This window comes from Xenia sp. Carnegie-2017, unplaced genomic scaffold (assembly GCF_021976095.1).
Source record: "Xenia sp. Carnegie-2017 unplaced genomic scaffold, XeniaSp_v1 HiC_scaffold_3, whole genome shotgun sequence".
Classification (NCBI taxonomy): domain Eukaryota; kingdom Metazoa; phylum Cnidaria; class Anthozoa; order Malacalcyonacea; family Xeniidae; genus Xenia; species Xenia sp. Carnegie-2017.
The window spans coordinates 7,253,251-7,276,965 of record NW_025813493.1 but is presented as its reverse complement, the minus strand read 5'-3'; the positions used below and the strand labels follow the sequence as shown (position 1 = coordinate 7,276,965).

The 23,715-nt window shown below is 30.8% G+C and overlaps 2 long non-coding RNA genes across 2 annotated transcripts; one reads left to right on the top strand and one right to left on the bottom strand.

Annotated features, from left to right (window-relative positions):
• Nucleotides 1-1,247: 1,247 nt before the first annotated feature.
• LOC124454109 lies at nt 1,248-18,277 on the bottom strand. Its single transcript, XR_006951344.1, has 3 exons — nt 18,267-18,277; nt 3,413-3,417; nt 1,248-1,407 (listed from the first exon to the last, which is right to left on the bottom strand). It is a non-coding gene; the product is annotated as an uncharacterized LOC124454109 (long non-coding RNA).
• Nucleotides 18,278-18,915: 638 nt separating this feature from the next.
• Nucleotides 18,916-21,701, top strand: LOC124454108. Its single transcript, XR_006951343.1, has 3 exons — nt 18,916-19,033; nt 20,307-20,695; nt 21,593-21,701. It is a non-coding gene; the product is annotated as an uncharacterized LOC124454108 (long non-coding RNA).
• The last annotated feature ends 2,014 nt before the right edge of the window (nt 21,702-23,715 follow it).

The following is a 23,715-nucleotide window of genomic DNA, read 5'->3' as shown; positions in this document are numbered from 1 at the left end:
AAGCCAGCCAGCATAGCATAACTGCTAACACCAGAAAGCGCTTAGTTGATTAATGTTATAGATTAAATAACGTAGCAAATTCTTATTCAGAGGCGGATCAACCGAATTAGTCTTGGTGATTACCATGAGTTATCAATTTTTACAAAGAGTTATCATCTTTCCAATAAGATAAGGTTCCAAGCTTTTGTAGTGTAAAGCAATATATTTGTAAAAACATCTATAGTTTCTATTGCGATCTAGCGGAAGTATCTTTCTGGAAGGCGTATCTTCTTAGAAATTGCTTCAGAAAAGTGAGGGGGCACGAACATCAAAGGTTTCGACATGAGTTGACCTTCTGTCAAGATATCTATACTGTGGTCGGCATATTCAGTTGACAGTGATGTTTGTTTTGAGCAAGTTAAGGGTTATTTAAATAATAGGACCAAGAACGGAGAAAAGTTCGTTTACAAATGAAATACAGTGTAAGCCATTGTATGGTCTCAAACGAAGCAGCAGAAACTGGAATGAAACATTAAATAATTTACTTCACCGGGAAAATATTTAGGCAATCACTCGTACACCCTTACGTATACTTTATGTTTGTAGATGGAGCCTTGTTGAAAGATTTAAATGGTTTTACTTTCTATTTGTGAAGCAGAGCGTAAATTTTTATAACAATTATGTTGCAATTTAGGCATAGTGGAATAAAACAGAAGCGCAAAAATTAATGAAAATAACCAGGGACCGATAAAATTAACAATTTAAAGGACGCAACTTTTCACAAAAAGGTCTAAACACACATGGAGATCAAATACCATTTCAGTAGAATGAAATACAGCGCGGCTTAATAAGCTTAAGTTATTCTGCAGGCAAAGACAACTTACGAAATATTTTACAAAAAGATAACAAGTAAACATTTAAATTGAGTAGTGATAGAAATGGTTTTCCAATATCAGAAGAAGGATCACTGATATCCTCAGAGAATAGGAAATTGTTTTACTTTCTGCATGTACAACAGAGTGTACAACTTTAGCTTGGGTGCAGTGATTTAAGCATAGTGGAAAAGAACATAGGCGCAAAAATCAAAGCACACCACCAAGGAGGAATAATATCAGCAAAGAACCCAAATTTCAAAAAAAAGAACGTCTGAACACATAGAAATTAAAAACCATTCATTTGAAGCAAAGTGCAGGTAGCGTGGAACAGTGAACTTAATTAATTGCCAACGAAGATAACTTAGTAAAAATACTTACAAAGACAACAAGTAAAGTTAAATTAGATCATTTTCAACATTTTCTATGTAGCCAAAATGACACTGCCATATGTATAAGTGTAATGTAAGGTGTTTGCCAAGCCACGTCTTTATAATGAAATAAGGAAAGTGTAGTAAATTGTGTAATAATGTCACCCTATCATTGTGAACTTAATCTCATGATAGATTATTATCAACCAACCATGTAGCGTCTTTTATGTAAAATACCTGTATCAGCATGTGCTTACTTGTAGTTTTTGTAGTTTCTTGCAATGTAGAAGTTTTCATTGAATGTTATAAATAAACTTATCGGAAGCAACGCGAGTTTAGCCTCAAGCAACAACTGCCACAAAATAAATCCACTAGCAAAGTGTGAAAGCATGGATAATTACCATAGGTTTTAATAAAGGTATGTAAAACAGAGCTACAAAAGCTTTGCAAGAATTCAGCAATATATATATGAAGTATGTAAGTGAGCAAAAGTTCCATATTCCTGATTGTCCAAATTTTGTAAGCTCTGTTTGTTCAACTCAGGGTGTCATTTTTTAGATGTTGCTATTTAGTCCTACAATAAAACATTTTCACTCTTTTAAAAACCCTTAATATTCTACAAAATTTCACCAAGCATCCACCAGATAGCTACAAATCTTTTTTTACTAATCATCTCTCCATTAAGAATCGATAAAATCATCACCACGACTCTGTCAAGTAATTCTCTACTGAACTTGATGACATTATCAACTACTTATTCCCGTAATCAGCATACGTTTACAATGGCTTCAGTTTTGTGAGAAGTTCTTCGGCATTTTCTGCACTCTTCACCCAAATTAAATAACTGACAGGCATGGAATTGTCGCCTTCTTTACCAAATACGGGTGAGTTTGGCACGCCTAGAAGCAACACACTGTAATTCCCCGATCTCCACATGGGTGTAAATTCATTAATGATGACGTTAAGAATAAATTTACCCAAGGATGTATCATTACGTATTATCACCTGAATACAAACACAAGTAGTATTTACGGAGAAAATTTAAAACTGTCCAAAATTTGCGAATTTTTTTTCCGTTCATATCATGGATAGATTTTCCTATAATCCTTCATATATACTGAAAGCAGGAAATCGCTTTTCTGCGAGTTAAATTTTATAAAATTTTATAGGCTCTAGCAAAAGATTCTGGTGATCTAGAATCATCTCAAAAATACACTAAAAACCTAATTCTAATCGAAGATGCCTTTCGTAAAATGTGTCGTGGAAATTTTGAAAGGTTATGTAGAAAATGCTGTACGTTTGACATTTTTATCTGACTGGCTCAAACATTAACGTTTTTTTTAAATTGCTTTCTGTAATTTCCTAGCTATTTTTGGTTTTTGTGGTAAAAAACTGAATATGGATTTCTTTACTGTGATTTTGTTCCAGATTGTTGCTGGGATTCGGCTTAGCGCAATAAGGAATTTTTATTCCAAATAAATTGAGGCGCTAAGGCATGTTTTCTCGCCAAAACGTTTCTTTAAAAGTGCTGATTTCGTTTGGAAAGTCTCTGATTTTTCAAGCAATACCGTTGATTAATGACATAGCTAAATAACGAACCAAAGTCACAATTACTTTGGTCATGGAATAACAGGATTCCTTCCTGGCTGAAAAGATTTGCGATTATCTTCTGTTTGCGATTATCTTTTGGATAAATCAAAATAAAACGTTATAGAACTGTAAGGCAAGAGCGAGTTGTTAAGCATCTCCTGAGCGTTCTCTCAACAAGTTACTGTCCCTACTAATTCCGATGGCACGAAAGCATGAAATATAAAACTATTGAAAAAGAAATAGTCGAAATTGTAACTGTCGTTATTAGCAAAATTAATTGAATAGTTACTATAAATAATTTTCGGTCATGTCATTAACTCAAGTAAAATAAAATAGCATCTTTCACCGTACACAATTAAGCTCAAATTTCAGCAGACTGATTAAACCGTTACTAAGAAAAGGAATTCAGGCTGCAAGCAGTTTGGCTATCCCAAAGTCAGTAATTACTTTTTGTAACGAAAAAATATGTGCAAGAATTTTTTTCAGAAAAGGCGTATATCCTAATAATCCCAACGAATCTTCATTCAAACATAACGTATAATAATGGATTTTCGTTTACCTGCAACAAAATATTGGTTTTACTAGATAAAGTTACCTGACATACTCTATGGTATCTCAAGTTTTTACAGCAGGAATATATGATCTGTAAATTTTAGCTTCTTGATAGTATGATAGGGTTATCCTAGCAGATTTTAACACATTGGAAACAGTTATAAAACACAACTAAATTTTGTTACTTTTTTGTAGTTGGTATTCTTACCGATCCAGGAAACTGGATATGAAAGAGGCAGAAATTTGCCTGAAGAAAATGATGAGTTAAATGTCGAACAACCTTTGTCACGTTTCCGGGAATTAGACGTGTGAAAACATTTACCATCAACCATATGTTTATCAAGCTTTAAATACGTAATGCGTACATGTGAGTGGAATTCAAATAATACTCGCCATATATAAAAATAGAAGGAACATTTATAAAACCTTTATAAAAATATCTTTAGTGAAGTCCCACGGACATTTCCTTTTTGTAAATATAAATAAAGTAAATAAGATAATAAAATTATCCATTTCTTTACCAATTTTCTTTAGTGAAACTTTCTTCTTGTGCGCAATGTTTAGTCAAGACTTAATAATTGTCAAGAACTTTCTTTATTATCCGTACGCTCTCCCTTAAATTACGTTTCATTTGTTTGTGCACTAAACACTCACATTCTTGCATCGTGTTCTCACCTGCTATTATCACGTGCTTATAAAGACAAATGGTTTGACTGGCTTGAGTGCAAATTGATGGATAATGAATCCAGCTTTTACTGCAATTTATATACATAATACACAGGTGAGCTATTTATAACTTCACTGTCATTAAGGTTATCTTTAGTTAGGTGTTTACATTTCACCTACTATCAATATTATTTTACTTTAAATATTTATAATTTTTATTAAAAATATTTAAAGCACAGATCAAAAAACTTTTATCGTCATCACTTTTCACTCACAGTTAGATAATACCAACAATACATAGAGTGATTCATTTGCAGTTAAGTTTGTATTTTACCATAAAAATTGATCTGAGCTCAATCAACCAACTCAATTACCGTATTCACGGGTATAAGAAAGTGCGGCGCTCTTCAAATATTTGTAACTTTAGATGCGGCGAATATTCGGAAGACATGCTTAATCAAGGTAGGTACTCTTTAAAACGAGCTTTCAACTGTGTATTGTGTGTTGTAACAACAACATTGAGCAAAATTTTCCATGCAAAAGAAATCATGCAAAATTTTCCATGAAAAATTTTCCATGCAAATTTAGTGCAAAAGAAATCATGTCACAGCAAAATAACATGTAATAAAATTGAATATTTAATTTAATGATGTAGGTACGATAGTGTTAATCACGCCCGTAAAATGACCACTGTTGTGTTTGATAGTTTTATCCGTGCCAGCAAATGTTTGTAACGATGTGAACATCAAGGAAGAAAATTCAGAACATTCTTTACTCTATACAGGCATAGACGTTTTTCAAAAGCATTTGTAAATCAAGGAATGCAATCAAACTTACCGTAAAAAGACAGCCTTTAGACCATGACTTGGTGTGTTTTTGTCGGAGGTGTCCGCTTATGAGATGCTGTTGGATTATTACAAAATCATAAAAAAAGTTTAAATATGATTGTTTTAACAATGTTTTGAAATATGATTATATGCTTGATAACGACTGAAAAGTCTAACATCTGTACAGTGAAACGTTTGAGTCCATAGCATTGAGTTCTATAAGACCAGGAGGGGAAACGTCAACCAAATTACTATAAATTATCAGCGCGCGGCCGCGTGGTCAAAAACATGGCGGATTTTGGTTGTCAAAGTCAGCGGAAAGACGCGGGCTCATAAAATGAAATTTTTTTCGCCCACCCGGATTTGACAACCACAATTGCGATTATATAAAATATCAATGCCAAGCACAAAAACTTTAGAAATTTTATCTTTAAAACATGCTGCAAACTTGTTTGGTATACGGATGCTGAAGTAATGCCAGAAAAGGAAACATTTCATGACACCGGTAAGCAACGTAAGATTGTTTACTATTTAAAGTGTTCAGTGTTTTGTTTTAAGTCAATACTTGAAGTGTGATGGCATATATTTTATGAATGTTTTTACTCCTAAGTTATAATTTAAGTTATGTTTATCCAGTCTTATTTGTTCTTTACTTAATCGATTGCTAGACGAGGCAAAGCAGCCAGTTCTTATCGAGATATGCATATCTTAAAACTCCTTGTTTCAACTGAGTTGAAGTGGAGGATTTTTTCATGATATTTTTCTGAAAATATGAAGCAAATATTAAGGACAGAGCTGTATTGAAATCAAATGCAGTGCAGGATTAATTAATGAGCTCTTTGGTACATGTCGTACAATAAAAATTACCTGTATTAAACAGCTAGCCTGGACAATTTGACAGATTTGGACAAGCATGATGATGGTGTGTAAAGGTTTGCTTTATGCTAAAAGTTTTATAAATGCCATCTGGTGTTTCTGTAAATGAATTGTTTGTTACACAGTGTAGTAAACAGGTTAGTACATCAAAATCAAGATAAAACTACTTTGTTCAATAATGTGCCAAATTTTGCTCCTACCTTGAAATATTTGCTCAAGAAAAGCTTATCATGACATGCATGAAACATTAAATACAGTACTGCATCATCTGACAAAATCCATACGTTTTCAATTCCAGGTGATTAAAATTCACATAAGATGCATTGGTTGCAATGAAGTTGAATGTGGAAGAAGCAAAATTGATGACAAAGAACTTTTATGTCTTTTGAAGAATTACGATATCATTTAAAAGAATAAGAGTAGCAATCTAGTAAAAGAAGCCACATCTGCCTTCAACATGAGACTTTTCCAATTATGTATAGTTACTTTGTACAAAATACTATTTTAGATAAACTTGATTTTTAAGTCATTTACTGATATTTTTACCAAAAGACAAAAAGAAAAATTCAAAGGCATAATGTAAAATTCAAAAATTTGTCAAGTTGTTTGAACCTAGAAAAAATTAGTATAGGTAACTGTAATTTGTAAGGACACAAAAGAAAAGTAGTGCAAGAAGGTTAGCATTTTTTGAGAATTAATAAGTTCTTCTTGACATACATTACACAAGGCCATAATATTATAAATAATGTTTGTATAATAACAATTATACAACATCCTAAATATCTTCACCTACATTATAATTATTTAAACAGGTTTGCCTTCATGCAGCAATAAGAAAAGTGTTATGTCAGAGAAACCAATGCACTTTAATTTAAGAAATAGTATTTTCAATGGGAAATTAACGTAGTTCTGTTCAGTAGTAGATCCATGGTTGTCAATAACAATCCAGTTTCTAATATCTTGGCTCAAAACAGAACCAGCAACATGATTAGAGAATTTCTGAATTTCGTTCTTTTGCTCTCCTAGTTCAAGATATTTTCCTCATAAGTTCTCAGTAGATTTATCAGAATATCATAATACTTTATAAGACATCCAGAATCAATCCTACCAAAAAAAAACTCAAAAAATTACATACATACTAATAATATATTTCCAGTCGACTTAATTCATAGGGGTAAGCTAACTTTTTCTAACTCCTTTTTGGACATTTTAACTAAGATTTACCCATCTATTCAAGAAAGACAGTTGCACCAAGCTGTTCACAAACAGTCAAAAACACAAGTAATGCGCATGGGATTATGCATTAAAGCTTAACAACACATTGACAGTGTAAAGATTGCCGTTTGATATTTATTTCTAATATAGCTAAAGCATTACTTGAAAAAATATACGTTATTTTACAGTAGATTTACCTCATTTAAATGTGTGTGTCTATTTCACAAAAACCTGAAGCATTATTTTCAATATTTTATGCTTACGGTATCGTGGTTGTTTTCGCTGGTTGTCATTACTATGAGCAGTAACAGAGATCCGTTTCGGGAGGGAGCGAATGTTAAAAATTTTTCTCAAAGTGGAAGTTTTGACAACCAAAATCCGCCATTACCGCCATCTTTTTGACCACGAGGCCCAGGCCCCTTTGCCCCTCCAGGTCTTATAGAGCTCAAGGGTCCATAGACTTTATCAAACAACAAATTCACTATGTATATTGTCATTGTATAGACACAATGCTTAAAGTTTACATGACATGAAAAAATTTTCTTTGAGGAACATAAATGCACAAACTTGGAGAAGAAACTATAGTGGTTCTTGAAAAAAATGAAGGAGACGAAAGAATTTACATGCATTAAAAAACAACATCTATTTATATACCATAATATGTCAATTAGTCGGGATAATTACTAATTTGACTGAAAATAGATCAAGTGCAACCGCTTACAACAGTTTATAATGTTGTTAGTGAAGGTTGTTTTGGTATTCACTTCCGCTAAGGAAAGGTCGTAAATGTGTCTTCAAAGACAAGAGGTCTTGGCTTTTGAGAAGTGTCTAAGTTTCTCGACTGTATACGCCTTTTTTCATACTGTATCAAACCTAAATATGGTTTTCAATTATTATATGGTATATTTATGAATATATCAAAATTTTTATTCAAGTTGTGTGTTTCTTAGTCAAATGATTTTCGACAGATGAGAGTAGAAATATTACATTAAAGACCAGCCGGTATAAAGACGGTGGAGGTATTAGGACAATAGAAGTAAAACATTAGTGATCGAACAGTATAAAGCTAGGACCATAGAGGTAGGACAATACAAGTAAAACGTTAGTGATTGTACAGTATAAAGCTAGGACCATGGACGTTAGGCTCATCTTTGCTCTCATTTCCCTCTGTTTTACGATTATCGTAAATTTTTCAAACTAATAGCTCATTTTCATTCAGTTAAATTCACTTTATCTCCTCGATAAAAAGCAACTTTTAAATTTATGTATAGTGATTATGATTATGCTAATTAAGGATTGTGCTTGACTCTTGAATTAGAATATTATCAATAGGTAAATTGAAGACTTGTTAATAGTATTTTGTCTTTTAGTAACATCGGGCATCGCATAATAAGGCCTGTTTCAAACGTTGAATTTTGCATTTTTTCGAATACAATTTGGCGTTCGCGTTTTGCTCACAACTAAGTCTGGAACGCGATAAAGGAAAGGCGTCGTGTAATATTATTGAAAGAATAACAATCAACGTTGAATAAGGGTTGCTGCATATTTTCAAAACAAAGTAGAAGTGCTTTTACAACAGAGATTTTTAAAATACGTTGCCTCAGACTAGTTAAAATATACAAGGCATATTCAATTTTTTATCTTCTTTGCTTAGCTTGGGATATAACATGACAATGCAAGTCTGTAATTGTTTACCGTGTTTAAATTTGAGCTTTGCGCCATATTAAAATATCTATTTTTACCATAGATGTAATAGTCATAGGTACGTACATATTATATGTGTGCGCGTTGGGCCATCATGATTATCCAATATGGAGGCGTCAACAGGGCAAAAGATATGTAGATTGAATTACAAAAATGAGGTTTTTCGCAGTTCTTGCCATTGTATTGTATCGAAATTTATCCAATCAAAGTTTATTTGAAAAAGAAACATACAGCGATTATTTTAAGCATGTATTTGAGTGAATTCAATAAAAACTCACAAAATTATCCACCGATAACAATTTGTGTAAAATGGGCACTTGGTCAATTCCTGCATTTTATTGTCAGAAATATTGTACTTTGTTGACATCTAGCTTTTTGACTTGAATTGTGTATCATGCTCTTGAAACATAAAATTCAGACAATTTTACTGGTTCATTTGTCTGCATCGATTTAACATGAGCTATTTGCTAATCAGTTCAATGAAGTTCAAATCAATAAATTGTGAATACGAGGAAACTGATTTTTCATACGAAATTGGTCGTACAGCTGTCGTAAAAATGCAATGGATAAAAGTCATATTACAAAGCACAGTTTAAATACAGATTGCCTTTAAAGTACTTGCATTGACTTTTTCTTTGCATGCATATTTAATCAGTTTGTATCAGTTTCCTTTTCTTTCGATGAAACAACAGCAACACACACCTCTCAATAACGTCCATAGATTGCTTTGTGATGCTTTCTTCTGACGATGTAATTGTTTGGTTCAATAATCCGTTGAGGATGAAGTAATTTCCAGGCATCCAATGCAGTTTTTTTTGTCGCACCCTCCAAAATAAGACACTGTGTCACACTCAGTTAATGGATGGAATAATAGCTGGCTTAAAGATCTGTTAAAGCTAGGAAAGCTTGCTATGTCGTATACTAGGACATTTTTGAGTTTTCTTTTCCGAGCCATAAATTATTTAAAGTTTGTCAAAATCGATAACATTCTCCAGTGAAAATATATTGAATACAAGATAAGATATTCCGTAGAATATCAAATTTATTTGTTGTCTCAAGCTGTTTTGGGAAGTAGAAGAGAACGTCGGTGGTAATGCATTTTTCAAATCTTCATAAAGGTATTGGCGGAAGCATTTTTTCGATAGCAGCTTTATAAACCACCTTGTGACATGCAGTACAAAGTATATAATTAAATCCACCTGTTTTTAAATGACGTGTCATGCTCTATGATATTTTCGTGTTGAACAAGCACTTTGATTAGTCTGCTTGTTGGCATGTTCATAGCTGCTCGATAAAGATAGTTGCATAGGTTGGTTTTTGTAGTAAGTCACTCTTTGAAGTATCTCTTACTTTGCTGGCAAAGTATGAACGCGAAACCAAAAAAACAGTCAATCTTTAACAAAGGAGTTTTGGCCTTATTTTTCAAATAGATTTCTTAGTGTGTTTGTTGTTCAGTTATGTTTCTGCATTAGAACTGTGATTGCATGGTTTGAAGAAAAGTCAATGGATCGAGTGACATTTCAATGTCCACAGAAAAGGACATTAGCAACGAATTCTTTGTAACAAATAGTTTACATTGCTACACGACAACATATTTTATTAAAATGACCTCTGTCAGCTAGTGAAAGTTTAACTCTGTAATATATCAAAAACTATTCGGTTGAACAATAGCAAAATTATAACGAAAGTTCTTACTTTGCAGAGATCCATACATTGTAAATATAGTCAATTGGAAATTTACAAAACAGCTTTTCACCTGATAGAAGAAAAAACTAATTTATTCTCCCACACAAACAATTTTTAAAATTTAATTATTAAAGCAGCAGGTAAAGCGTTTCTATTATGCTTCGTAAATGCAAGAAAAATATTAGAAAGCATCATGCATAAAGAATTTTCTAAAGTATTTTTGGATCGATGTTAAAGCATAAAAGATGAATAAATTGGGTTCATTGCTACCTGACGAAGCAAAATTTATTAGAAACATGATGAATAAAGTACAATCTCTAAAAAGGCGTGTTAGAGCCACATCTACGTCCTATGACTTCTCTAACTGGCTTCTCAAACCTAAAAATTCACAACTCTTGTTGACGTTGCGTGACTCAAAGAAGAGTATGAACAACTTAACTGTAATATTATATGCGTGTCTTCGTGAGAATTACAATGCAAATTTAAAGCATGCCAATATAATTACGTCAATGGAATTAAGCTGTTGAATAATTTAAACATTAAAAAGAATTTTTTTAGGAGGTGTTTATATTTTTTTGCAACCAGTATTAAATATTCGCTGTCACACAATCCGATTTAAAAGCAACGTAACAAAACAAACATTTCTTTGCAGATTTTTATTCAGAAAGCGTTTTTTCTTGTAGAAACTGAATATATTTGAGAGAACGTTTTTGCATTCAATGACAATGTAATATTTTTACAAACGAATTGTAGAAAAATCATTATTATTTTCAGAAAAATTGTTCAAAAGTATAGTCTAATGATGTACATTTATACATATTGTACAAGTAATGGGCCCAAACAACTTAGATTTGACATTATGTTAATAAGACACAAACATACGTAGTACGCCAAAATTTATGATAGAAAAAATAAAAAAGTATGTGCAGAAACTTTGCTTTTAAACATTCGGTGAAAACGAAAAAACACTTACCTGTATGAAGATTGTAACTTATGAAAATGTAAGTCCTAAATTTTTTCTGAAAATATCTAGGGGGGGGGTCGCAACCATTAATTTGTCTTTTTTTGTCCTTATTTTCCGCATCTTGAGAGAGGAAAGGGAAGTAATACGTTGAAATGAACTAAATTTGTTAAAAACATTAGAAATTAAAATCATGTGAAATGTGATGTATAGAGATAATTACCTAAGAAACTAACTTTGTTTGAATATGATGTACTTTAAAAAGTTTTATGTTAGGTTAAGTAAAATGGGGGTAAATCATATTATAATGAGCTATAAAATTAAACAAAAGTTGCTTATAGACAATACTTCTTTTTTGCTTTATAGTATTTTATCTATGATCGAAAATTAACATCTGCAGTGCACATTTTTCTTTTAGTTTATAGAGACACTTGAAATAGTTCACCAATTTGAATAACGTCAAAATAAACATATTTTTCCCGGGGTGTTGTTATAAGAATTAAAATAATTTGGTCTGTTATTTTCAATGTAAATGGTATTTCTTCGAATTGTTGAAACAATATTTTTGTTGGATATTTTTTCTTACACTAAATTTCTGCAATTATGGCTCTTTATGTGAAATATAGTTAAAAGTCATCAAAATTTGTGTCCCTGTCACGTATATAGTTCATGTATAAAGATAATCACCTAAGAAACTAGCGTTGTTTGAATTTGATATACTTTTGAAAGTTTCATGTTAGGTTAAGTAAAAAAGGGTAAAACATATTATAATGAACTATAAAAATTGAACAAAAGATGCTTATAGACAATCCTCCTTTTCTGGCTTTATAGTATCTTATCTATGAGCGGAAACTAACATCTGCAGTGCACATTTTTCTTTTAGTTTATAGAGACACTTGAAATAGTTGACAAATTTGAATAACGTCAAAGTAAACATTTTTTTCCTGGGGTGTTGTTATAAGGAAATAAAATAATTTGGTCTGTTATTTTTAATGTAAGTGGTATTTCTTCGAATCGTTGAAACAATATTTTTGGTGCTTATTTTTTCTGACAATAAATTTCTGCGATTATGGCTCTTTATCCAAAATATAATTAAAAATCATCAAAATTTGTGTCACCGTCCACAGAAAAGTACTTGTCTTGTGTTGATATCGAAATTCATAAAACCAATATTACTAGCACTTTAGAACAAGACAGTTTCTATTTCAGTTATTTTTTTTCTAAGCTGCTGTTTGAGAAGAATAGAAAACAATTCGTCAGAATTCAAAAGAGAAATTTCATTGATAGCCAAATTGCCTCTTCAATGGTAAGTAATGAAAACATAAAGAAAACCTAAAATTCAGAGCCTATCACATAATTTAAGAACAATAGCTCATATGGATTAAACTTCCTTATCAAGACCATACATTTCATTTATCATAGTCATGTTTATACGTAATTCAACTGATAATCTAATACAATCTTTATCTTTTAAAATACTTAAAGCATTATGAAACATTTTGTATGTTTTTTTTGAACATTTTCTGTAGTTAAGAGTAGCGCAGCCATGCATCATGTATACATGGCTGCCATTTGGTAATTTGACAAATTTAAAATTCCTAAAAGAACTTTTACTCTTTCGCAAATCTTTTTATCATTTTATATTTATCCTTATGATGAAAACAAAAACGAATTGATTGATCACAACCAATGATAAAGTTCTACTAATTGATATTTATGAATGTCTGGAAATGTATTATATCATATTTCCATTGATACGCCAGAGAAAATAGTAGCTACATCAAAAATACTTGAAGCAACCATCATTAAGTATTTTTGTTCTGAATACAGAAAACAAAAAAATAATTTCCTACTATCATAGACATTTAAGAATATTAGAATATTTGCAAAGTGTTTTGCGTTTTTACATGAAAATGATAGTAAACTAAAACTTGAAGGCATGTGTGATAAAGAATATTTGATTGGACATCCAAACTAAGAATTATGATTGAGGGAAATGATAAAGAACAAGAGGTACACAATTCAACAAATTGAAATGGGGCAAATCGTCATCAAACTTCAATACAGAAGTCATTTTAAAAAGCAAGGAATGCATGTAAAACAAATGATACATTTTTCGCCTCTTGTTCCTTCTGCTACAATTATTCAATATTGCAAGAATATTTTTAACAGATGAAAAACGCCTTTTAATTGTCTGTAACAAAATATTTGAAGAATTAAAACTTTTTGATACTTCAAAGTTGAATTCCTCTATTTAGTTCTTTAGACATTTTTACATTAGCAATTCTGTCGAAATGCTCATCAATTTCATTGAATTTAGAACTTATATCATTATGAGAGTCGAACTTCTCTATACGGCTGACAGATGTTGTAAACAGAATATCATGTATATCATGTAAAATGCAAGTCGAAAATTTTGCTCTGAAAATGTTTAGAGGGAATGGGGGTCTGCAACCATCAATGTGTCTTTTTTGTCCTTCTTTTCTGCATTTTTGAGAGAGGAAAGAGAATGAATACATTGAAATAAACTAAATTTGTTAAAAACATGAGAAATTAAAATCATGTGAAATGGGATGTATAAAGATAATCACCTAAGAAATTAGGCTTGTTTGAATTTGATGTACTTTAGAAAGTTTCATGTTAGGTTAAGTAAAAAGTGGGTAAAACATATTATAATGAACTATAAAAATTGAACAAAAGATGCTTATAGACAATCCTCCTTTTCTGGCTTTATAGTATCTTATCTATGAGGGGAAACTAACATCTGCAGTGCACATTTTTCTTTTAGCTTGTAGAGACACTTGAAATAGTTGACCAATTTGAATAACGTCATCATAAACATATTTTTCCCGGGATGTAGTTATAAGGAATTAAAATAACTTGGTCTGTTATTTTCAATGTAAATGATATTGCTTGGAATTGTTGAAACAATATTTTTGTTGCATATTTTTTCTTACACTAAATTTCGCAATTATGGCTCTTTATCCCAAAATAGATGAAAAATCATCAAAATTTGTGTCCCCGTCCACAGAAAAGTACTTGTCTCGTGTTAATGTCAAAATTCAAAATGCCAATATTACTAGCACTTTAGGACAAGACAATTTGTGCTTCAGTCGTATTTTTTCTAAGCTGCTGTTTGAGAAGAATAGAAAACAACTCGTCAGAATTCAAAAGAGAAATTTCATTGATAGCCAAATTGCCTCTTCAATGGTAAGCAAAGAAAACATAAAGAAATCCTAAAATTCAGAGCCAATCACATAATGCAAAAATAATAGCTCTTATGGATTTAACTTCCTTATCAAGACCATACATTTCATTTATCATAGTCATGCTTATTTGTAATCCAACAAATAATCTAACACAATCTTTATCTTATAAAATACTTAAAGCATTATGAAACATTTTTGTACGTTTTTTTAAGTATTTTCTGTAGTTTAGAGTAGCGCAGCTAATCATCATATATACATAGCTGCCATTAGGTAATTTGACTTGTCTATAATTTTTTAAAAATATTTTACCGTTTTGTAAATCTTTTTATCATTTTATGTTTATCCTTATGATGAAAGCAAAAACGAATTGATTGATCACAACTAAAGATAAAGTTCTACTTATTTATATTTATGAATGTCTGCAAATATATTATATCATATTTCCAATGATAGGCCAAAGAAAATAGTAGCTACATCAGAAATATTTGAAGAAACCATCATTAAGTATTTTTTTCTAATTAGAGATAACAAAAAAATGTTTTTTAGCTATCATAGACATTTAAGACTAATAGAATATTTGCAAAGTGTTTTGCGTTTTTACATGAGAATGATAGTAAACTAAAACTTGAATGCATGTGTGATAAAGAATATTTGATTGGATATTAAAACTAAGCTTTAGGATTGAGGGAAATGATAAAGAAAGAGAGGTACATAATTCAACAAATTGAATGGGGCAAATCGTCATCAAACATCAATACAGAAGTCATTTTAAAAAGCAAGGATTGCATGTAAAACAAATGATACATTTTTCGCCTCTTGTTTCTTTTGCTACAATTATTCAATATTGCAAAAATATTTTTAACAGATGGAAAACGCCTTTTACTTGTCTTTAACAAAATATTTGAAGAATTAAAACTTTTTGATACTTCAAGGTTGAATTCCTCTATTTAGTTCTTTAGACATTTTTACATTAGCAATTCTGTCGAAATGCTCATCAATTTCATTTAATTCAGAACTTAAATAATTACGAGAGTCGAACTTCTCTTTACGACTGACAGATGTTGTAAACAGAATATCATGTATATCATTAAAAATGTAAGTAAAAAATTGTGCTCTGAAAATGTTAATGAGGAGTGGGTCTGCAACCACTAATGTGTCTTTTTTGTCCTTATTTTCTGCATTTTTGAGAGAGGAAAGAGAATGATTACATTGACATAAACTAAATTAATTAAAAACATTAGAAATTAAAATCATGTGAAATGGGATGTATAAAGATAATCACCTAAGAAACTAGCCTTGTTTGAATCTGATATACTTTAGAAAGTTTTATGTTATGTTAAGTAAAATTGGGTAAAACATATTAGAATGAACTATAAAAATTGAACAAAAGATGCTTATAGACAATCCTCCTTTTCTGGCTTTATAGTATCTTATCTATGAGCGGAAACTAACATCTGCAGTGCACATTTTTCTTTTAGCTTATAGAGACACTTGAAATAGTTGACCAATTTGAATAACGTCATCATAAACATATTTTTCCCGGGATGTAGTTATAAGGAATTAAAATAACTTGGTCTGTTATTTTCAATGTAAATGATATTCCTTAGAATTGTTGAAACAATATTTTTGTTGCATATTTTTTCTTACACTAAATTTTGCAATTATGGCTCTTTATCCCAACATAGATGAAAAATCATCAAAATTTGTGTCCCCGTCCACAGAAAAGTACTTGTCTTGTGTTAATATCAAAATTCAAAATGCCAATATTACTAGCACTTTAGGACAAGACAATTTGTGCTTCAGTCGTATTTTTTCTAAGCTGCTGTTTGAGAAGAATAGAAAACAACTCGTCAGAATTCAAAAGAGAAATTTCATTGATAGCCAAATTGCCTCTTCAATGGTAAGCAAAGAAAACATAAAGAAATTCTAAAATTCAGAGCCTATCACATAATGCAAAAATAATAGCTCTTATGGATTTAACTTCCTTATCAAGACCATACATTTCATTTATCATAGTCATGCTTATTTGTAATCCAACAGATAATCTAACACAATATTTATCTTATAAAATACTTAAAGCATTATGAAACATTTTTGTACGTTTTTTTAAACATTTTCTGTAGTGTAGAGTAGCGCAGCTAATCATCATATATACATAGCTGCCATTTGGAAATTTGACTAGTCTATAATTTTTTAAAAATCTTTTACCGTTTTGTAAATCTTTTTATCATTTTATATTTATCCTTATGATGGAAACAAAAACGAATTGATTGATCACAACTAAAGATAAAGTTCTACTTATTTATATTTATGAATGTCTGCAAAAATATTATATCATATTTCCAATGATACGCCAAAGAAAATAGTAGCTACATCAGAAATATTTGAAGAAACCATGATTAAGTATTTTTTTCTAAATAGAGATAACAAAAAATGTTTTTTAGCTATCATAGACATTTAAGAATAATAAAATATTTGCAAAGTGTTTTGCGTTTTTAGATGAGAATGATAGTAAACTAAAACTTGAATGCATGTGTGATAAAGAATATTTGATTGGACATTAAAACTAAGCTTTAGGATTGAGGGAAATGATAAAGAAAGAGAGGTACATAATTCAACAAATTGAATGGGGCAAATCGTCATCAAACATCAATACAGAAGTCATTTTAAAAAGCAAGGAATGCATGTAAAACAAATGATACATTTTTCGCCTCTTGTGTCTTTTGCTACAATTATTCAATATTACAAGAATAATTTTGACAAATGGCAAATGCCTTTTAATTGTCTAAAACAAAATATTTGAAGAAGTAAGAATTTTTTAGTAATGCAAAGTTGCATTTCTCTATTTAGCTTTTTAGATTTTCTTTACTTTAGCAGTTCTGTCAAAATACTTATAAATTTCATTCAATTTAGAATTTATATAATTATGAGAGTCAAACTTCTCTATACGACTAACATATGTTGTAAAGCAGAATATCATGTATTGTTTAACGGTCTCCATTTCTGTAACTAGACGACATGTAGTTACAGAGAGGCCAGCGAGTCTGTTAAACATTGCGCAACAGATTATTTGGCATTTGATTTTGCTTGCTTAGTTAAGCAATACGTCTCTCCCTCTTATCTGGTAAACTGAGTTAACATGAGCAAATTTCAAATCATCCCATTTTAAATTTTTTCTAAACCGCTCTTGGTGAATTTCATATATTGCATCATCTCCTTATAGTGGACATTGAAATGTTTTATTTCTTTCTATGCTTTCGTTTCCTAGAAACCTTACATCTATTTATTCAAAACACGTTGTAGGAGGGCGAACTCTACTTATATGAATTGTTGTAAACATGAGCCTTTATAATGAACAATTTGTCTAATCTATTGCAACAATATCCAATCATCATAAATTATCTGAAAGCAAACGTGAAAATACTTTTTGGAGAAGGAAGTTAAAATGTTGCATAATTAAAGAAATCAATACTTGATTTATTCATCCCCCACAAAGTTAAAAACGAACTCATTATATTGATGATAAACATTTCATAAAAAAAGTAAATGTTTTACTACGAAAGCTTTAAAGAAATTAATAATCGTCCAATTTTTAACAAATAGAATATAAATATGATATCAAGCTCAACAAAAGCGTTTCTTGGGACTCTTATCATCCTGTCTATTAGTTTACAAATAGTAAATGGTAATTATGACATATCAATCTGCAAGAAAAGCTTAGAGACACTAAAAGATAACGTGAAAGAATGGATGGAAACTTGCGTTGATAAAAATGGCAATGACGATAACACAACTGCATGCAAGGAAGTAAAACAATACAACAAAGAAATGATGCAAATACAAACAGAAATGTGTTTTTACAAAGGTATAATCTTTAGATTTGAAAAATTTTCATAGTTTCTTGTTCATAGCACCAAAAACAGTATTCAACAAAAATAGGTAGAAGTTGTGCAGCCAATCTAATTTCAGTTATAAGTAATATTTCCACAGTGAAAAATTCTTTCTAAAAATAATTATTCTGGTCTTTCACAAAATATTATGATCGTAAATTCTATAAAAATTTGCATTTTTAATTTACTCTCATCGTTGTTATTTATAGTTTTTTTATTATTTATTTAGATGTTTATCCAAAGCCATATTTAATTATTATGAGCTTTGATAAAATATACTCTGTTGATTCTATTACTGGAGATATTCATGTCAGCACTATTAATGGCTCCAGTAAGAATAAATCTGATTATGCATCAAGATATAATGACATAGAAATTGATGTAGTTGAGAATGTGCTTTACTACATTGATGACAAAGACATCAAACGGGGAAATCTTGACTTGGCTAGAAACGAAATTTTTGCGAAAAATATTTTTGTTCATGATATTACAGTTGACTGGATTGGTCATCGTATCTTTTACATTGACTCCACGAACATTATCTACCAAATTTATTTGAAAACGAAAATTACAAGTGTTATGAGGCTTCAACCAGGCTTACAATTGTCAAGCATTGCATTTGACTCAAAACATGGGTAAGGCGATATTGAAACTCCTTTTATTTACTTGTAAGCGTAAAAGTAATAAACTATGTCAATCTATTGGAGGGTTTTTTTAAGTAAGGTAAGAGTTTTTGTTTTTAGAGACGGTGTTTTAATTTAATAGAAAAGTTGAATTTTATAAGTCCGTATTATGGTTTGTTATTGAAAGGTTTAATAATAGAAAAAAATAGTGATTTTCCGGGGAAATCAAAACTCGCTTTTTCCCGAGGGAGCGAATATTAAGTATTTTGTTGGCTATAAAGAAACAAACGTCATATAGTTCGACATATTTTTATTAAAATCAACGTCTTTCGGAGAGATTTGGCCAGCAAAATTTTATTGTGTGACTATAAGGCATTTCAAACCAACTGCAATAATGAACACGTTTCGTGTGATTATTCAGCACACATGCAGTAGAAAATAACATGCAGATCCTGAAATTGCACAAATCGACAGCGATATTTATGTTGAGCAACGAAAGAGCTTTAAGAAAAAAGGTAACAACGGAGGGATCAATGTTTATATATGATGAAGTCATTAAATGAAATAAAACAGAGCGGTAGAAACTAAAATAAAATATTAAATAATTACTTTGAAGATAAACTTTTAGTCAAATACTCACAGAACCTTGGCTTTCCACAACCTACAAAAAAGTAGTACAACTTCACTGCGCAACTTAGTGTTGTACATTTAATTCCATTAATGGCTTCGGCTAGCCACCTAAGAGGGCTTTTCTTTTTCAGAAAAAGCAATTTGCTTGACGCCTCCATGGTAATTATATGCTTAATAAGATATGCCCTACACAAAAGATTTCAACAAATTGGGAGCATTGTTTGTTGCTATACTGTGCTCTTTTGTATACTACAGCATTACTCATTCAAACAATAATCGCAAACAATACCAATCATTATAGAAGTTATGTGAATAAAAATAACATATTACATTTATTATTATATTCTGAACCAAATGCAATGTTTGATTACTTCATGTATTTTAGTTCGGTTTTTAAAAGGGAGATTTCAAATGATAAAGGTGATCTTTTTCTGTTAGTTACAATAGCTTTATGTTGCTATATTATCAAATTTTATGAATATGTTCCATTAAACCGTCTATATATGAAGGTAGTTCTGAATACTTTGACAACATCTTTGTCTAAACTAAAAAAACATTTTATCTTTCCTTTCTTGCATATATTAGCCTGCTTATTGTTTATGTATTTCAGTACGTATAGAGAAAACTAATGTACAAAACAAATATTTTTATTAAGGTTTCTATTCTTGGCAGAAAGTACAGAACTTTTCTTATGTTTATGGAGCATGACTGCAAATAAACATCATATTTTTTCAGTTTCACTTCAGTCAATAGCACATGATCTAACGCTTGACATGGCTAAAAAGAAGATTTATTGGCGAGTTTCAAACGGAAATGTTTTTTCTTGTGATTACTACTCCCATAATGTAATTGATTTTGGAACTTCAGGAGGTCCCATGGCAGTATTTGGAGATTTTATTTATATCATGACTAGTGTTGGACGAAGTGTCGTTAGTGTCCATAACACAACAGATCAACGTACGAGACGTAAATTTTTTCTTCCTGCAAACAACGCTTATCTCGATTTGGCTGTAGCTAAATACATTATCACTCCTGACTCAAACGGTAGTTAAATATTTACCTATTTGACATAATAATCTTAGACTTGAAAAAACTCCCACGCTAATGTTCATAAAATAGAAAGACGTTAAAAAGTTCAAAGTTACATTGCCTTAGTAAATGGTTGGTCTTCCTTCCAAAATTATAGAAAATTTGATGAACATTAACTTCAAAGTGCAAAGTGTCTAATTTGGACATTTTTGCCCTTTGTCTATTCTTATCAAACTTCTTGAGTGTTAAATTTAAATCTTTATTGTTTCTTATATCATTTAAACAATCACTTGGGCTTGAAATCAGTCTTAAATAAAATAATCATGAAAATAGATTGTAAGACAAAAACGTCCAAATTGAGCATGTTGTGCAGTGAGCTTAATGTTTATCAAATTTCTTAAAATTTCAGTATATTGCAAAACAGAGTTTAAACTTTACATCTTTGGAATAAACTAGATTTGAAACTTTTCCTTTTCTTTGTGCATGCTGTTCAAATTGAGGCGATTACAAAGTACTCTCATGGTTTTCGAGATTAATTTTTTATTCATTTTACTTTAAATAAACAAGGCAACGCCATGCCAAAATACATGAGCTTTGACATATTTTGTAAGAACTACTGATGAAGTGATAATTTTCTGAACATTTTTAAATTATCTAACTTCTTTAGTATATCCATTATAGTGTCCCAAACAGCCAGCAAATTTGTTCATACTCTGTAAATTTTCAACATTTATTTAATAGTTTTGTTTTTACGAAATGCGCGAACACCAAAATTACCATTATTGCATAACAAACTTGCTTGCTGGGTACGTCAACGTGCATACTGAGTGATAAATTGTGTTCTTTGAGGAAGAATATGTTTCGTTTGAAATCCCTGGTTGATTTTATTTTTAATTTTATTGATCAATATAGCGACAAGCACTTTTCACTTTCCTTTGTGTGCACGCAACACATACTATCGTAAAATTAATGGAACATTTAACTGCACGTGTATGGAAGGATACTCAGGAGAATGTAACTCGTGCCAAGGTATGGATTTATGACTGTCTTTATCAAGATATTTTATCACCGATCATGAACAAAGAGCATCTCTGTGCAGTTTTAAAACTTTGTTCTTTGCTGAGAATCCTGAGCTGTTCTCTGTGCTGTTGATTCTGTGCAAGGAGTTTGCTGCATCTACATTTTACATGTAACCACAAAAATAAGGCTCACAGCCACACATACAAATTCTTTCTAAAATTACTTATTCTGGTCTTTCACAAAATATTATGATCGTAAATTCTATAAAAATTTGCATTTTTTTAATCCACTCTCATCGTTGTTATTTATAGTTTTTTTATTATTTATTTAGATGTTGTTCCAAATTTGATTATTATGAGCTTTGATAAAATATACTCTGTTGATTCTATTACTGGAGATATTCATGTCAGCTCTATTAATGGCTCCAGTAAGAAAAAATCTGACTATGCATCAAGATATAATGACATAGAAATTGATGTAGTTGAGAATGTGCTTTACTACATTGATGACAAAGGCATCAAACGGGGAAATCTTGACTTGACTAGAAACGAAATTTTTGCGAAAAATGTTTCTGTTCATGATATTACAGTTGACTGGATTGGTCGTCGTATCTTTTACATTGACTCCACGAACATTATCTACCAAATTTATTTGAAAAACAAAATTTCAAGTGTTATGAGGCTTCAACCAGGCTTACAATTTTCCAGCATTGCATTTGACTCAAAACATGGGTAAGGCGATATTGAAATTCTTTTTATTTACTTGTCAGCGTAAAATTAATAAACTATGTCAATCTATTGGAGGATTTTTTTAAGTAAGGTAAGAGTTTTTGTTTTTAGAGACGGTGTTTTAATTTAATAGAAAAGTTGAATTTTATAAGTCCGTATTATGGTTTGTTATTGAAAGGTTTAATAATAGAAGAAAATAGTGATTTTCCAGGGAAATCAAAACTCGCTTTTTCCCGAGAGAGCGAATATTAAGTATTTTGTTGGCTATAAAGAAACAAACGTCATATAGTTCGACATATTTTTATTAAAATCAACGTCTTTCGGAGAGATTTGGCCAGCAAAATTTTATTGTGTGACTATAAGGCATTTCAAACCAACTGCAATAATGAACACGTTTCGTGTGATTATTCAGCACACATGCAGTAGAAAATAACATGCAGATCCTGAAATTGCACAAATCGACAGCGATATTTATGTTGAGCAACCAAAGAGCTTTGAGAAAAAAGGTAACAACGGAGGGATCAATGTTTATATATGATGAAGTCATTAAATGAAATAAAACAGAGCGGTAGAAACTAAAATAAAATATTAAATAATTACTTTGAACATAAAACTTTAGTAAAATACTCACAGAACCTTGGCTTTCCACAACCTAAAAAAAAGTAGTACAACTTCACTGTGCAACTTAGTGTTGTACATTTAATTCCATTAATGGCTTTGGCTAGCCACCTAAGGGGCTTTTCTTTGTCAGAAAAAGCAATTTGCTTGACGCCTCCATGGTAATTATATGCTTTATAAGATATGCCCTACACAAAAGATTTCAACAAATTGGGAGCATTGTTTGTTGCTATACTGTGCTCTTTTGTATACTACAGCATTACTCATTCAAACAATAATCGCAAAGAATACCAATCATTATAGAAGTTATGTGAATAAAAATAACATATTACATTTATTATTATATTCTGAACCACATGCAATGTTTGATTACTTCATATATTTTAGTTCGGTTTTTAAAAGGGAGATTTCAAATGATAAAGGTGATCTTTTTCTGTTAGTTACAATAGCTTTATGTTGCTATATTATCAAATTTTATGAATATGTTCCATTAAACCGTCTATATATGAAGGTAGTTCTGATTACTTGGACAACATCTTTGTCTAAACTATAATATATTAATCCTAACACGGTTTTTAATATGCACATGAAAAACATGTGACTTGACGAGATTTGAACTCGCACCTTCGGGATACTAGTCCGCCGCTCTACCTGTTGAGCTACCAAGCC